The sequence below is a fragment of the Schistocerca cancellata genome, chromosome 5, assembly GCF_023864275.1.
Source record: "Schistocerca cancellata isolate TAMUIC-IGC-003103 chromosome 5, iqSchCanc2.1, whole genome shotgun sequence".
NCBI classification, from domain to species: Eukaryota; Metazoa; Arthropoda; class Insecta; order Orthoptera; family Acrididae; genus Schistocerca; species Schistocerca cancellata.
The window spans coordinates 792,697,982-792,715,529 of NC_064630.1; the positions used below are offsets into that span (position 1 = coordinate 792,697,982).

Here is a 17,548-nt window from a genome sequence, read left to right on the forward strand (position 1 = left end):
CGAAATTTTGTGACAAACTAAAATATTTTGCCGGACTGGGCCAAGAATATCTGTTAAGGCAGGGTGTTTTTCATTTCCGAGGTAGCTGCATACAGAGCAGTGGCAATGGATGCTGCTGTTACCCTATGGGAAAATACAGTTCACCGTATTCGGTGTTGTCTGTATATTTACATCACGTGCTATTGCATGTCTGCTCTAACAACATACGCTATTTATCCAATATATGTTTTTCTGCAGCATGTTCATCAATGGACACAGACACATATTCCTATTTAATTGGGTGAATATTTGTAGCTTCTCTTTCTTGACTTAAGGAACTGCTGTTATACCAACATTTACTTACCACTATTCTGTACGAACAGGCCTTGGAAGGCCCAACGGGACCGACCGGCCGCCGTGTCTTCCTCAGCCCACAGGCTTCACTGGGTGCGGATATGGAGGTGCATGTGGTCAGCACACTGCTCTCACGGCCGTATGTCAGTTCCCGAGACCTGAGCCGCTACTTCTCAATCAAGGAGCTCCTGAGTTCGCCTCACAAGGACTGAGAGCACCCCGCTTGCCAACAGCGCTTGGGAGACCGGATGGTCACCCATACAACTGCTATCCCAGCCCGACAGCGTTTAACTTCGGTGATCTGACGGGAACCGGTGTTACCACTGCGGCAAGGCCGCTATCTACATCTACATCTACATCTATACTCCGCGAGCCACCTTACGGTGTGTGGCGGAGGGTACTTATTGTACCACTATCTGATCCCCCCTTCCCTGTTCCATTCACGAATTGTGTGTGGGAAGAACGACTGCTTGTAAGTCTCCGTATTTGCTCTAATTTCTCGGATCTTTTCGTTGTGATCATTACGCGAGATATATGTGGGCGGTAGTAATATGTTGCCCATCTCTTCCCGGAATGTGCTCTCTCGTAATTTCGATAATAAACCTCTCCGTATTGCGTAACGCCTTTCTTGAAGTGTCCGCCACTGGAGCTTGTTCAGCATCTCCGTAACGCTCTCGCGCTGACTAAATGTCCCCATGACGAATCGCGCTGCTTTTCGCTGGATCATGTCTATCTCTTCTATTAATCCCACCTGGTAAGGGTCCCATACTGATGAGCAATACTCAAGAATCGGACGAACAAGCGTTTTGTAAGCTACTTCTTTCGTCGATGAGTCACATTTTTTTAGAATTCTTCCTATGAATCTCAACCTGGCGCCTGCTTTTCCCACTATTTGTTTTATGTGATCATTCCACTTCAGATCGCTCCGGATAGTAACTCCTAAGTATTTTACGGTCGTTACCGCTTCCAATGATTTACCACCTATGGCATAATCGTACTGGAATGGATTTCTGCCCCTATGTATGCGCATTATATTACATTTATCTACGTTTAGGGAAAGCTGCCAGCTGTCGCACCATGCATTAATCCTCTGCAGGTCTTCCTGGAGTACGTACGAGTTTTCTGATGTTGCTACTTTCTTGTAAACAACCGTGTCATCTGCAAATAGCCTCCCGGAGCTACCGATGTTGTCAACTAAGTCATTTATGTATATTGTAAACAATAAAGGTCCTATCACGCTTCCTTGCGGTACTCCCGAAATTACCTCTACATCTGCAGATTTTGAACCGTTAAGAATGACATGTTGTGTTCTTTCTTCTAGGAAACCCTGAATCCAATCACAAACCTGGTCCGATATTCCGTAAGCTCGTATTTTTTTCACTAAACGTAAGTGCGGAACCGTATCAAATGCCTTCCTGAAGTCCAGGAATACGGCATCAATCTGCTCGCCAGTGTCTACGGCACTGTGAATTTCTTGGGCAAATAGGGCGAGCTGAGTTTCACATGATCTCTGTTTGCGGAATCCATGTTGGTTATGATGAAGGAGATTTGTATATTCTAAGAACGTCATAATACGAGAACACAAAACATGTTCCACTATTCTACAACAGATTGACGTAAGCGAGATAGGCCTATAATTATTCGCATCAGATTTATGACCCTTCTTGAAAATGGGAACGACCTGCGCTTTCTTCCAGTCGCTAGGTACTTTACGTTCTTCCAGCGATCTACGATAAATTGCTGATAGAAAGGGGGCAAGTTCTTTAGCATAATCACTGTAGAATCTTAAGGGTATCTCTTCTGGTCCGGATGCTTTTCCGCTACTAAGTGATAGCAGTTGTTTTTCAATTCCGATATCGTTTATTTCAATATTTTCCATTTTGGCGTCCGTGCGACGGCTGAAGTCAGGGACCGTGTTACGATTTTCCGCAGTGAAACAGTTTCGGAACACTGAATTCAGTATTTCTGCCTTTCTTCGGTCGTCCTCTGTTTCGGTGCCATCGTGGTCAACGAGTGACTGAATAGGGGATTTAGATCAGCTTACCGATTTTACATATGACCAAAACTTTTTAGGGTTCTTGTTTAGATTGTTTGCCAATGTTTTATGTTCGAATTCGTTGAATGCTTCTCTCATTGCTCTCTTTACGCTCTTTTTCGCTTCGTTCAGCTTTTCCTTATCAGCTATGATTCGACTACTCTTAAACCTATGATGAAGCTTTCTTTGTTTCCGTAGTACCTTTCGTACATGATTGTTATACCACGGTGGATCTTTCCCCTCGCTTTGGACCTTAGTCGGTACGAACTCATCTAAGGCGTACTAACATTTGATAGTTGATATACCAGTGGTCACAGAAGCAGCAAATCATTTTGTAGAAGATGTCTGGCTAAAATCCATGACGAACTTTTAGTAACATTTATCTGGAAGTGTGACTATTAATGCTAAGAAAACTATTTTTAATTAATTTTCCTGAGTGTTGTCGGCTTTTGCTTAACCCTACCATGTTTTCCCTGTGAAAATACCGGGACCCCAGAAAAGCTGTGATAAACTAATCACCAGTTTCTTAAATACTTTAACATGTGTGGACCTCAGTATGTAAAACCTGACTCTACTTAAATTTTACGAAGAATTACCAAGTCAACCCACCATTAGGGTAATTAATGAGAAAGCTCTGTGGTATTCAGTATCTGAGCTTTGGTTTAATGATACCCGTTTAACAAAACATGTTGATACTGGGAATGTTTAACATTTTTAAACACATGTTTATACGAAAAGAACGTAAGCAGAATATCTAATAAAATGGAAATAGACTTCACAACAGTTAACAAATTTTATTTACTTATTTACTTAGTTACTATTTTGGGCCAAAAAAAGAAGAAGTAACCAACTTTCATTTGTCTCATTTGTTGTGTTGCAGCCTGCACGATGTCAAAGTTCTACTCTGTGCAATCGAATAGCACGTGGCATTGCAAATTTTATATTAAACTTCTTAACTAATCTTTTTTTCTTCGAGGAAAGGTTGTTTTCATTTTATGTTAGAACAAAAGGTCCATTTGTGTGTAGACATAACAGCAGCTTTCATACAAATGACAACACACCACATCAGCTGCCAACAAGATTACTTAAACTTTGTAGTCTGTCTTCTCTTCCCACAGAAACCGCTAAAATGTTACAACAATTAAGTGGGATAAGAGTCGATCCAGCACACCCCACTGCAAGAAATTGCAAAAATTATTTACTTTTTAAATCAGTAAGATATTGTCAAGAATATTCAGAACATATTGACATCCCAGCTAAAATTCTGGCGACGCGGGAAACAGAAGCCAAAAAAGGGACGGTCCCGTTTTCTTTACGAGACGAATTCCAGCCCGCAGGTGTGCTTTTACTGATCACCGACAACTGAAAAACGGGCGACAATGACATAATGAAATTAAATTATTCTGCATTGTCGTTCTTTCATAGCACAGTTACGTCGAGTAATCCGAGTTGGTCAGTTCATCGCTCCATGTTTAAGGTAAAAATCTTTGTGCTCGTGTACCGTGTTTAAAGCAAAACGTTTTGTACTCATGTGCGGTGCAGTACGATTGAAACTACAGTCTTTCTTTCTTTCCTTTCACAATTTTTTTTTCTTTTGTTTTGACTGTTGGTTGACAATTTTGTAAGTGCCTTAACATGAATAACAGTGAAAAAAGCAAACGTGCTAAATTAGGTGGGGCGGCATTTCTGAAATCATCGAAGGGAAGGCGAGAACGAGAAGCTAGTGTTCTAAAAATGCTTGACAAAGGAGATTGATTTTTCGCAAAAAATGTTGCTGTTTCGACTACGAGTTCAAGTAGTAGGGATGATATTTCTAGCACTGCATCTGTTGTAAAAGATGTCACTTCAGACGAAACAAAGGTTAAAAATGAAGAAAAGAAATTCTTTCTGATTTCGAGTCTCACGCAAAACTAAGTGTCGAGCAGACATTACAAAAAGAAATAACCTCATTAGTGATGATCATGCAGTGTGTCAATGGATCAACAATCGACATTCTCTTACAACGTGGCATTAATCAAAATTGTTACGGTGATATTTGTAGTTCAAGATCAATAGGCGATAAAATCTGATATTTGAAATAAATGTATTTTTCCTTACACTTTTAAATGGTGCATTAATTTGGAGTGATTTTCTGGTAAACCCCTGTAGCACCAGTGATGTTTTCTGTGTACCATGTAAATTGTTCGGAGGTAATGCCGCGATTGCTACTAATGGTATGGCAGATGGGAAAAGTAGTTCTAATATTTTATCTCATCATGAGAATTCACTTGAACACAAAAATTCTGAGTTATCACTCTTAACAAGAAAAAAGTCACTTGAAACAATAGATAACCATTTAGAGTCATATATAGAGACAGAAAAAATATACTGGCGCAGTGAGCTGAAAAGTGTGCTTACAGTAGTAAAGAAGCTAACACGTCGTTGACTTCCCCTACGTGGACACGTTGAGAGATTCCATTCATCACATAAAGGTCGATTTATGACACCTCTTGAATTTATAGCCGAGTCTCAGCCTTTTCTCGCAGAGCACATTGAACGATATGGATATCCAGGGCAGGGATATACAAGTTATCTTTCTTCAACAATCTGTGATGAAATAACTGAGCTTCTTTCTGAAAGAGTATAAAGAACTATCATACGTTAAATAAAACAGACCAGATATTTCTCTATAATAGTAGATTATACTTCGGACGTTTCACATATTGATCAATTATCTTTCATATTAAGATACGTGAACGAGAATGGTCAATTGTTGAACGTTTCATTCGGTTTGAACCAAATCCGGGACACAAATCCGATAACTTTGCTGAGGCTGCACTAAAACTCCTGTCTACAAATTCCATTGATATTACTGACTGTAGAGGCCTGTCATATGACAACGCTAGAAATATCTCAGGGACTTACGCTGGTTTTCAGGCACGCATTAAAGAACGAAATCCGAAAGCGCATTATGTACCCTGTGCAGAAAATTCTTTGAATTTAGTCGGCACTAGCGATGCAAGCTTTTGTCGGGAAGTATGTGCATTTTTCAATGTAGTGCAAAACATTTATAATTTTTTCTCTGCTTCTACACAGCGCTAGGATAAACTTCTTTCTCTCATGAAACCGGAACGTAACACGGTAAAAAGTTAACGAAAAACATGTTGGTCAGCAAGAGAGGACGCGTGTGTTAGTCCATATGAAAACTGTGAGGGTGTTATCAATACCCTCACACTTACTGCCAATTATACGTTTGAAAAACCACTTGTGCGAAATGAGGCTTCAGCTTCATTGAATCAACTCAGCAGACTAGAAGCAGTATTGATGATGACAATTTGGAATGACATACTCCATATATTGAATAGTGTAGATCTGAAATTGCAAAGTGTAAATATTGATACTAAAATAGTGCTTGAATTATATGAATCACTTATAGGAATGATTGCATCTGTTCGTGGCATGTTCGACTATTATGAAAATAAATCCATGAAAATTGTGATTGATATAGAGTATGAATGCACATATAAAAAGTCACGAAACGCAAACTTCATTATGACGAAGAAGCGGTCTGATTGGAAGGGATTTTCTGATTGGAAGGGAAATAAAACACAGTCATGTTAATTCCAACCTGCAAGAGAGCAACTTACTAAATCAGCTGTCAAGTTGCAAATAGAGACGGAGGTGCATAGATCTTCTGGGAAACTGAATTTGGAATGACAGGAAAGGCCTTTCTGATGGATTACTTTCCATCAGTCGGTACCACAGACGTAGATTATTTCTGGGATGAGAAAATTTCTGTCGACGATTGTAATGATTGTCTCTTTCCACTGTTATGTCATTTTTTACCAGTAGGTGATGTGTGTAAAATTGACTGTTTGTTGTATGTTTTACACTATCTAATCACAAATATCTGAACATCCCTATGAAATGTGGACCCGGCCACTAAATGTCAAGAGAGGTGGACTCATTAGTACAAAAGGAGGTGTGGAGTACTATGTTCCCAGAAGCGATGCAGTAACAGCAGAACAGGTCAGTCAGGAGTCTCAGTGACTTCTAACATGGATTGGTTATGGAATGTCACCTGAGTAACAAGTACATCAGGGCATTTCAGCCATTCGAAGCTGCCATACTGACTACTGCTGATGTGACTGTCAAGAGGAAACGTGTAGGAACAACCACAGCTAAACCGAGACCAGGCAGATCTCATGTACTAACGGACAGGGACCGTCAAGAATTGTGGTCATATAAGAGTCACATGAAATTAGAGGAAGAAATCACTTGTGAGTTCAGCTAGCAGAGTTACAGTGGATAAGGATTGGGTTACAGTGATCCACCAGTCCTCATAAGCCACACATTTCTGTAGTCAGTGTCAAGTGACACTTGAGGTAAAGAGCGAAGCCGTTGGACAACGGATGACTGCAAATGAGGAATCTGGGGTGATGAGTAACATTATAAGCAATGGGGGTCGACGGAAGTGTCCGATCCCACCCATCGGCTTTGACCAATGACGTAAGGCTGTTGTGGTGTGTGACGTCACAACGGCGTAGAGTTTAGTTTGTGAGGGTGGCATGTTTGTAGGTGTCGTTTTGATGTAATCGGTGGTGCCCTCTGGTGGTGTGTTTATGAGTAGTGTGTTATGTGGCGTATGGGTTCACTTGCGTGGAGCATTGCAAGTTTGTGGTATCGGTGGTGACTGTGCTTTCAGCGGAATATTTTTCAGTGAGTTAACGATTTTGTTTTTGTTATGTCGACGTTATTGTAGTTTTTTTTGTTCATCGTGTGTGAATTTTGAAAAATTTCTTTGTTTATATCTTTGGTAGGTATGGATATGACTGATAAGGTCAACAGTTTTTGGTAGTCGGTAATGATGGAGGACAGTGCGTTGTCTCTAATAAAATTCCTTCAGCTATTTGGCCTGTAGGCTGAAGTTGTGAAGTGTTCAGTGTGTCGTGGAGAACTGAGACTTACTAAAGTTCCGGCGTCTCTGACCAGGGACGGCTATTTGCGAAGATGTCGTAAGGATAACAGGTAAAGGGAAGTGTTCGATTGCAGTTTTGATTTTCTAGGTGTCTTTTTTTAAGTGAGGTGGTAGTGAAAGTTTTGAGATTTACAGTGTGGTATTAGTAGTTGCTGTTGACCTATATAGATCAAGGGAGGAGTTCGATACGAAATTTGATTTTCTAGGTGTTTTTTTGTGGTAGGATTAAGTGTGGTGGTGGTGAAACTTTTTAGATTTATAGTGTGGTATCGGTTGTTTCTGTTGACCTATATAGGTAAAAGGAAGTGATTGATTCCAGTGGATTTTTGTGTGTAGTGGAATTTGGGAGGGGTGTGGGGTCTTGTTATTTTAGGGTTTTTTGTCGTTCGGTGTAGTGGCGTGTGTTTATATTTAATTTGTCCCCAAACAAAACCCCCAGTTTCTCACGCTTGTCATGTTAGTTTGATTAGGTTTTTTGTGGAAGCCAATGGAACACTTTTTGGATAAATTAGAGCTTCGACTTCAGTTCAAACCCGTGTCCTACATCACTACATTCTCTGGTTTCAGTGCTTGAGGAAGAATGCGACGCCGTTTCTCAGATAGTCTCCAGCAGAATTCAAGCTGTCATAAATGTTACAGGGAGTCCAAACATGTCTCCCAGTACTCGACAACTTGTACCCCAAATTAGTGAGTAGGAAAGAAAGCTAAGAACACCGTTGGAATCCTTCACAGTTTTCAGTAACTTTAACACCTAACGATATTGCTAAACGTGCAGCAAAACTCCAAGCGTCACATGACACAGATTTAGAGCCTTCCTCCCTATTAATATATACATGTAGTGGAACTTTTGAAATCTTCTGAGATCAGTGATACACCAGTCGAAATGTGTAAATTTTTACGAAAAGAGAGGTTACAGTCCGTGTTTCGGAATGTTGACATTGCTCTTTGAATATTTCTATGTATGGAACTTACAAATTGTTCAGCTGAACGCTTGTTTATGGCTCTTAAAAGACTGAAATCGTACCTACGTTCTACGTTGTTTGAAGAGAGATTGAACGCCTTGTCCATTCTTCACATCGAAGCAGACCTCCAAACTGATAACCGTCAGAACTATGAAGATATGAGCAACGAGTTTTCTGCCGTCAAAGCCAGACGCAAACTTTACTGACTGGTGAGTGGTTTATTCGTATTAGTGGTGGTTTATTCGTATTAGTTTTCAAAAATTTAAGATTATAATGTGATTTTTATTATAGCTTAGAGCACCTTCATTGGATTGGAAACTACGTATTACCTGTTTATTTTACAGTTGCCGATGGCAGAACGCAGAACTAAACCTCGTTTACGTGCCGACGTGACCGAAGGCACCCGACAATACTAAACGATACCCGAATGATCCACACCGCTCGGCGTTGTACAGTCAAGTCATACTAATACTGTAGTGTATTACAACTGATCCGTATTCTTGGCGTCTGCTGAAATGTGTAGTTATCGCCGAAATATACGTTATCGGAGAGTACGCTCAGATGAAAAAGTATTAATAAATTACGTAGTTCAGTTCTGTCGGTAAATATGTAAAGGCTTTTCTAATACAGTTAGAAAGAGCTGTGGTGAGAGCAGTTTCTGCAGTAGAAAACTGCTCAGCCCTTACAGGGATTAAAGGTACTGTGTACATTTATTATGCAGCATCTAGCTACACAGACCCTAATTCTTTACACGTTAGCTATTAGATTATTAAACAAGTTTGATTCTTCCACACTAGTCTGAAGAATTATATAATAGCAAATCCAGTTCTGTGTTTGTTCGTCTGTATTTAGTTACTAGTTCTTCTACCGAAATCTCCATTCTATTTTCATTTCTTACGATTTCCTATAGATTCACGTATTAATACCGGACGTGTTTCATTTACCTGCTTACTTTCTAATGTATGACATGTTAGCATCAATTTTTAGATCGTAACACAACTTTTATTTTCATATTAAAAGTGAATGTATAACAAAAACCTGTCTCGTACACGCTCTGCTGAATTTTTATGTCATAAGAAAAAAGTTATTTTCCTTGTGTTCGTTTCTGTTTTCTTTCGACAGAGGAATGTGTTAACACAGTGGAGTTTTAAGTTTGTTTTATCAGCTGCCGTACACCAAGTACAGTTCAGGAACCATATTACATTTTGATTGAGCGCTACTAGACCGCTGACGCGTCCTACAGAACAACGAATATCAGAGTACGGAAACAGCTTATAGCGCAATTGTGAAGTGATCGGGTAATAGTTATTATTTAAAACATGTTCTTTTTTTGGGGAGGTGCGCATATAATATGGTGTGCCTAGGGGCCCAAAATTTTAAATCCGCCACTGCATCTGAAGCGTATATGTTGACTGTATACCATAGTATACAATGTTCAAGTGCTGCTCTATATTACTTTAAATGGCATAGTGAATTTTTGAACTTGATGAATAAAATTTAAACGTTGTTATGACAAAAGGTGTACAGACTCTGCAGAAAACATCCAAGTGGAAAGAAGCATCAAGACGAACTGGACATGATAATCACCATAGCACAAAACAATTGATACAACGCCAAGACAGTACATAAACCAAAAGACACAGCTAAGAGGCAAATACAAACATAAGACAGCAAAATTAAAAACAATCCAAATATACCATCACACGACAGTAACACACCGTAACATGCCACAGGCAACTCACAGCAGGGTTAGTAACAATCGCAAAAAACATAAGATTAACACACCCTTCAAGAAAAACGCAAAATGAAAGGAAAACTGAGACAGAAAGTAAAGGTGAACATAACAGTACAGTAATGTATGAATCAACAACTAACAGATGCCATTCTAAATACGACAGCAGTCGAGAAAGTAACAGAAGTTTTGAAATTAAAAGTTGACCATACGGAAAAACTAAATTTTATTACTTAAGTTTTAAAGTTACACTCTAAAACAATTTCTCTACATAATCGCCATTCTAATTGAGGCATTTATCATACAGCGGCACAAGTTTTTGTATACCGTCTCTGTAGAATTCTGCCACCTGCGATTGCAACTAATGCTTTATTCCAACATGCAGTTCGGCGTCAGTATCAAAGCGTTGTGTAGCGAGCCATGTCTTCATTCCTGGGAGGAAGTGGTTGTCGCTAGACGCCAAATCCGGACTGTATGGCGGATGATTAAAGACTTTCGATCCAAAACCTCGTAGGAGCTCTCGGCTACGATTCGCCGTGCGTGGATGTACGCTGTCGTAAGAAAGAAAGCTTGTAAGCTAATTTTTTGCCCGGTGCTTGTTTTGTATCGTCCGCCTTAAGTTTGTCACTGTTTGACAACAGCTCTCTGAGTTAACTGTTGCGTCACGTGGAAGGAAATCAAAGATAATCACTCCCTTAGAGTTCGAAAATACAGTAGCCTTGATCTTCCTTGTTGAGAGCGTTACAAACACTCCTTGTTTCTTGTGAGAAACGGTGTACCCTTATTCCAACTACTGCCTTTTTGTTTCACAACTGACATACTTCACCCAAATCTCGTCCCCAGTTACGATAAGACAGATACATTTCCTACTATTTTCCTCATGATCTTCGAGGAAGATAGTGTTTCAGCCAGTCTGTCTTTTTGTGATCTTCCATTAGGACTCAGGGAACCAGGTTAACACAAATTGGTGGTAACTGAGCTTCTCTGCCACAATTTCATGCACCAGTCTCCGTAAAATGTGGGGGAAACGTGAAAGTTTCGTGGTCGTGAAACGAAGACTTCACGAATTGTGCCGTCGATCTGCATCACCACTTTGTCAGTCAGAGGGCCAGGTCCTCATTGTCAACACTGGTACGCCTCACTCGACTTTCGCTCATTACTCTGTTTCCGTAAAAATTATAAAAGTCGCGATAAATCTCAATTGGTTTGCAATTTCTTGCCTACAAAAACTTAATCACAGAACGCTCCTCACAGGTAGCGGGGTTTTCTACTGCAGCTCACATCTGACAGGCCACACAAAGCAAAGTAGAGAGGCACAGACCATACTCTGCCAACGCTGGATGTGTAATGAGCGGAGGAACGTTGTAACACCAAGGTGGCGGGTGTAGCCCGACCGACTGCCGTGATAGGCGAAGACGTCTGTTACTTTCGCATATTGGGATAATTGCAAAAAATTTTAATACCAGTTGCAAAGAACACACAAGGGAATTAAAGAGTGAGTGCACTCACTCCCCACATGCAGGAAATTTAGTAAAAGGAAATCCCACTGCACTGTGATGAAAACAGACACGGTGATCTTACACTGCAACAACGACAGAATAGGAATGCTCATCCTACGGGACAAATAATTAATAAAGATTGCGAAAACAAAAAAGACAATAGAACACCCAGCGCTACACCATTCGCCCTCCTTCTTCGCCCACTCTACATCCCACTCTGTTTTCAGACTTACACTCTCCATCAGTCAACCCTAAAGCGTGTGAACAAGAACATGTGTAGTGTGCTAAAGTATGGGTTACGTGGAGATAAATTTTCAACTGTGAGAAACCTATGCTACGTGCTTGTGGAACATTCACATGAACACGTGGACGCATAGTAAAACAGAAAATGAATGTAAATAAAAAACACAACCATATTGTTATAAATATGTGTAAAACAGTGAGATGTAAATGGACAGCAAAGAATCACTACAGATCTCCCATCAAAATATCTTTAATAAAATAATTTATTTGTGTTACATACCAGTGAAGATGGCTAACATGAAGAGGCGAAACACGTTCGGCATAGACAAATAAATACACGTGCAACTGACGGAACTTTTCTTATCCATACGATTACACCAATACCCAGATAGGAAATCTAGGTAGTCCACTAAATTACTCGATATCGCTAATGTCCATTTCAAATGGTTCAAATGGCTCTGAGCACTAGGGGACTCTGAGGTCCAGTCTCATAGAACTTAGAACTACTTAAACCTAACTAACCTAAGGACATCACACACATCCATGTCCGAGGCAGGATTCGAACCTGCGACCGTAGCAGTCCCGCGGTTCCGGACTGCAGCGCCTAGAACCGCACGGCCACCGAGGCCGGCCTAATGCCGATTTGCAAAAGTGTTTTGGAACATACAGTGTATTCGAACATTATGAGTTACCTCGAAGAAAACGATTTATTGCCGACCGGTGTGGCCGAAACGTTCTATGAGCTTCAGTCTGGAATCGCGCTGCTGCTACGGTCGCAGGTTCGAATCCCGCCTCGGGCAAGGATGAGTGTGATGCCATTAGGTTAGTTAGGTTTAAGTAGTTCTAAGTCTAGGGGACTGATGACCTCAGACGTTAAGTCCCATAGTTCTTCGAGTCATTTGAACCATTTGAGCCAAAACGATTTAGTAACAAAGAGTCAAGACGGATTCAGAAAATATCGTCCTTGTGAAAGACAACTCGCTCTTTATTCTCACGAAGTAATGAGTGCTGGTGACAGAGGTCAAACTGATCGCAAATTTTTAGATTTCCAGAAGGCTTTTGACACCACATCTCACAACGACTTCCAATATAATTACGGGCCTATGGACTATTCTTTCCGTTGTGGGACTGAATTGATGATTTCCTGTCGGAAAGTTTACAGTGTAGCGGCACACGTCGAGCCGAGCGGACGCGAGAGCAGCGGGAGCAAAAGCAGTTGTCTGCCACACACTAATTTAGATTAGTTTCTGCTTTTTTTCACATGCTTCTGCAAAGAATACCTCTCTATTTTACTCTGGGGACTAGTGGTTAGCAAATTGCTCTGCGTTCTGGTTTTTGCGTAAATGTTGGTGCATATCCTTGTGTAAGTAGGCTTCCTAGAATAATTTTCCCGCCACCAGAAGCTCCAAGTCATACCACTATCTTTAAATTTCCTGCTGGTGCATAGCATACAGTTTATATGTTTGGATACTTATATCGTACAGTAACTGTCGGGTAAGCAGAGTTTCTAGTAACACGTAAACCTAAATACATCCACTTTAGTAGAGAAATTTACTTCGGTTAAAGAAATTGCCATCTCAGAGCATAGTGAGAAATCTGCAGAGCAGTTTTTAGTGTTTCTTTATTTTCCTCGTAATATTTTGCGTACATTCTAAACTCGGTATTTGAGGGGTTATACCTGTTGTTTACACGCCACGATATGACTAGGGGCTGTGCTTGTTGTGACCGGACACAAGGTGAATTGGCTGCTGTCAGTAAACAGCTGGAAATTGCGCTGAGTACAGACGACATGCTTCTGGCTGATACTCAAAGTTGCGGCGACTATTGGGGCGCTGGTGACGAGACCTGTCATACCTTTAGTGCCTGAATAAAATATTCTCGGTTTTCAAGCCGCGTCAGCTCGAATAAAATTCTCGATCTTTCAATGGCTATATCCGTCATCATTGTCAGGAGTAAAATTTGACGCGGCTTGGAAGCCGACAAGATTTTATTCAGACATGCTTTCATGAAAGTCTCCGACGCCACGTTTGGTGCCGTTGGAATCCCCTAGTGGCCTGCGTGTCGCTACATCTTCTGATACGCAACATCTGACCGGTCCGTCCTCACTCGAGAATGGTGGCAGAAACTGCTGGGTTCACGTGTCACTCGGCGGATGGGTAAGGTGGCAGCAGTAGCCCGGCTGGCTCTGTGCCTTAGCAACAGGGTCCAGTTAGACGAGTATGCTCCGAGTAAGGTCTACAGATACGGGAAAGATTTACCGTGGTATAATAGCAGAGTGAGAAAACTGCTACGTAAACAAAGAGAACTTCTCAGATTGAAGAGAAGTAAAACCTTAGCAAAGAAACAAAAGCTGAATGAAACGAAAATGAGCGCAAGGAGAGCAATGAGAGAAGCGATCAATAGCCTAAAACTTTGTCAACCGGTCCGAGCAAAAACTCTAGGAGCGTTTGGTGGAATGTAGAATCAGTATGTGTATCAAAATCATCCGTCCATTCTCTCAGTGACCATACTGGCACCCAAAATGAAGGTAAGAACGAGAGCGCCGAAATACTGAATTCTGTCTTACAAAATTGTTTTACCGCGGAAGATGTAACACGTCCCCTCCTCTCAATCATCGTACGAACTTCGAAATGGGAGATATGGAGATAACCGATCGTGGAATAAAAAAACAACTTCAATCGCTAAATAGCGGAAAGGCGTCAGCACCAGATGAGATACCTTTAAGATTCTACAAAGATTTTGTGAAAGAGCTTGCTTCCCTTCTAGCAGTAATTTATCGTCGATCGCTTGAGCAACAAAGGGTACCTAGCGACTAAAAGATAGGGCACGTCATTCCCATTTTTAAGAAGTGCTGAAGACAGATGCTCACAGTTGTAGACCTATATCGTTGACGTCAATCCGCTGTAGAATTATGGAACATGTTCTATGATCAAGAATTATGACGTTTTTGGAAAATAATAATCTCCCCTATAAAAATCAACATAGATTTCGCAAACAGAGATCCTGAGAAACTCAACTTGCATTGTTAGTTCATGAGATCGACAGCGCCGTAGACAATGGCGCTTAGGTTGATGCCGCGTTCCTTGACTTCAGGAAGGCAATTGACACAGTCCCGCACTGCCGTTTAGTGAAAAAATACGAGTTTATCGAGTATCGGAGCAGATCTGTGACGGGATTCAAGACTTCCATCGGCTGGTGTGACCGTGTGGTTCTAGGCGCTTCAGTCTGGAACCGCGTGACCGCAACGGTCGCAGGTTCGAATCCTGCCTCGGTCATGGATGTGTGTGATGTCCTTAGGTTAGTTAGGTTTAAGTAGTTCTGAGTTCTAGGGGACTGATGACCACAGATGTTAAGTCCCATAGTGCTCAGAGCCATTTGAACCATTTGAGAGATTTACTATGAAAATTTCGATACAGCACTTTCCGGGAAGAGCCAGACAACATATTACTTCCAACCACATACGTCTCGCGTAGTGACCATGATGAGAAAATTCGAGAAATTACAGCCAATACGGCTTACCAACAATTATTCTTCGCAGGGCTCGGTTAGACGTACAACAGTATCCTCCGCCGCATGCCATTAGGTAGCACCGGAGTATGATGTAGATGTAGACATTTGTCAGTAAATGACGGAAAGTAATCGAGTAAAACAGAAATAATATCTGGCGTTCACCAGTGTAATATTAAAGACCGTCTGCTGTTCCTGATCTACAACACCAATTGAGGAGATAGTCTGAGTAGCACGCTTAGATTGTTTGCGAATAATGCAATTATTTACCGTCTTATAAAGTAGTCAGGTGCTAGAAACAAGTTGGAAAACTATTTGGACAGAATGTCTGTACGGCATGAAAGTGGCAATTGACTATAAATAATGAAAAGTGTGAAGTCACCCACATGAGTACCAAAAGGGGACGAACAACTTAAGTCCGAACAATCAACTAGATAATGTTCAGGGTAAAGCAAACAAAAAACTTCGCTTTATTTGGAGAAAACTGAGAAAATGTAACAAGTTTACCAAAGAGTCTGACTACACTGCGCTTGTACGTCCTCTTCTGCGTCATATAAGTTCGACGGAGGACATTGAAAAAGTTCGAAGAAGGGCAGCTCGTTTGCTACTGTGGGGAAATAGAGGACAGAGCGCCACGATATGTTACGTGAATTGGGGTGGAAATCATTAAAAGAAAGGTTCTTTTCGTTGCGGCAGGGTCTTCTCATAACATTTCTGTCACAGGCTGTCTCCCCAGTGTGCGAAATCATTTTTTTAGTTCCGATATACATAGGGATGAATGGTCATCATTATAAAATAAGTGAAATCAGAGCTGGCACTGAAAGATTTAACTAATCGTTTTCCCGCTCGTTGTTACAGACTGCAACGGTAGACAAATAGCTTGAAGGTGTTTCTCTGAACCCTCTGTCCAACTCTTAATTGTGACTTGTAGAGTACTTATGTAGATAACGTTGTAGATAAAAATAATTTTTCCGACGATGCACTGTGTCACAAATAAAGGACATAGTTTTATTTAATATCAACATTCAAAATACGTAGATATTTATCTGATGCAAATGAGTTAATCGGATGATGTGTCACTGTAACATAGCTCGATGAAGCTTGGAGAATAATGTAAACAACTACAGCACTCTGCTACAGAAAGCAACTGAAAGGAGTGTGCAATCAGACGAACAAAAATCACACTTTTATCCAAAGAGAATTTTACTGAAGTCACCACGATCAAAGATGGACCCCTCTTCATTAGAAATGGCTGGAGTTGAACCTTAATAGGGTGTGCAATTATCACGGACGACAAAGCAGGCGCTGCAACGTGCTCCCCTGCTGAGCAGAAGATTAATTATGAGTTCTTATGGTAGGGCGTTCAGTTCTGCCAACAGCTGGATTGCTGGTGGGGCATGTGGACGTGCTGCAGTATGCGTCCTCATCACATACCGCAGATGCTCGATGGGAGTTAAGTCGATGGAAAGGGCAGCCCAGTCCACCTGCCGAATATTCTCTCGTTGCATAAGCTCTTCGACCTGCGCTGGTGCCGGCCGGAGTGGCCGAACGGTTCTAGGAGCTACAGTCTGGAGTCGCGCTACCACTACGGCCGCAGGTTCGCATCCTATGTCGGGCATGGATGTGTGTGATGTCCTTAGGTTAGTTAGGTTTAAGTAGTTCTAAGCTCTAGGGGACTCTTGACCTCAGAAGTTAAGTCGCATAGTGCTCAGAGCCATTTGAAGTTAAGTCCCATACTGCTCAGAGTCATTTGAACCATTTGAACGTGCGCTGGTCAATTGTGTCTTTTGCTATCATCCACAACAGTGAAGTACTGTCTCAGAATAAAGTTGACGGATGAGTGTACTGTGTTCAAAGATTTGGATGCAAGTACACTTAAGCTTGCCCTTACCGCTACACCTGGAACACCACAACAATCATGTTCGACAGTGTTCCTGGCAACATAGCTCACGAACTTTTACGTTTTCCATGTGCGTGAGAGCGAAACAAGAGAATGTGCTGTTACACGAAAAAGAGCTCTTATCATAATCATGAGGGAGACAACGCAGATAACGATATGAGGACGAACGAAGCCCTTAATTAAAGTAAATCTTTATTGTATGATCTGTTTGCGGGACAGGGTGATGTTTCTTAAATTTAGAACGCTTGCAGTATCTTGTTCCATTGCAATGAAAAGTTGAGTAGAGTTAATCGGTGAGAAACTTAACAGGTGGAGAAAGGTAATGTATTTTTACCGATATCTGCTGATTCCAGCTGTACATCTTGTGGTAACAGGTTGCG

General features: G+C 41.2%; 1 protein-coding gene and 1 pseudogene across 1 annotated transcript in view; one reads left to right on the forward strand and one right to left on the reverse strand.

Moving 5' to 3' along the window:
- LOC126188807 (zwei Ig domain protein zig-8-like) overlaps window positions 1–17,548 on the forward strand; it is a 475,470-nt gene that overhangs the window by 64,994 nt on the left and 392,928 nt on the right. The window lies entirely within an intron of this gene.
- LOC126189932 (5S ribosomal RNA) lies at window positions 558–675 on the reverse strand (annotated as a pseudogene).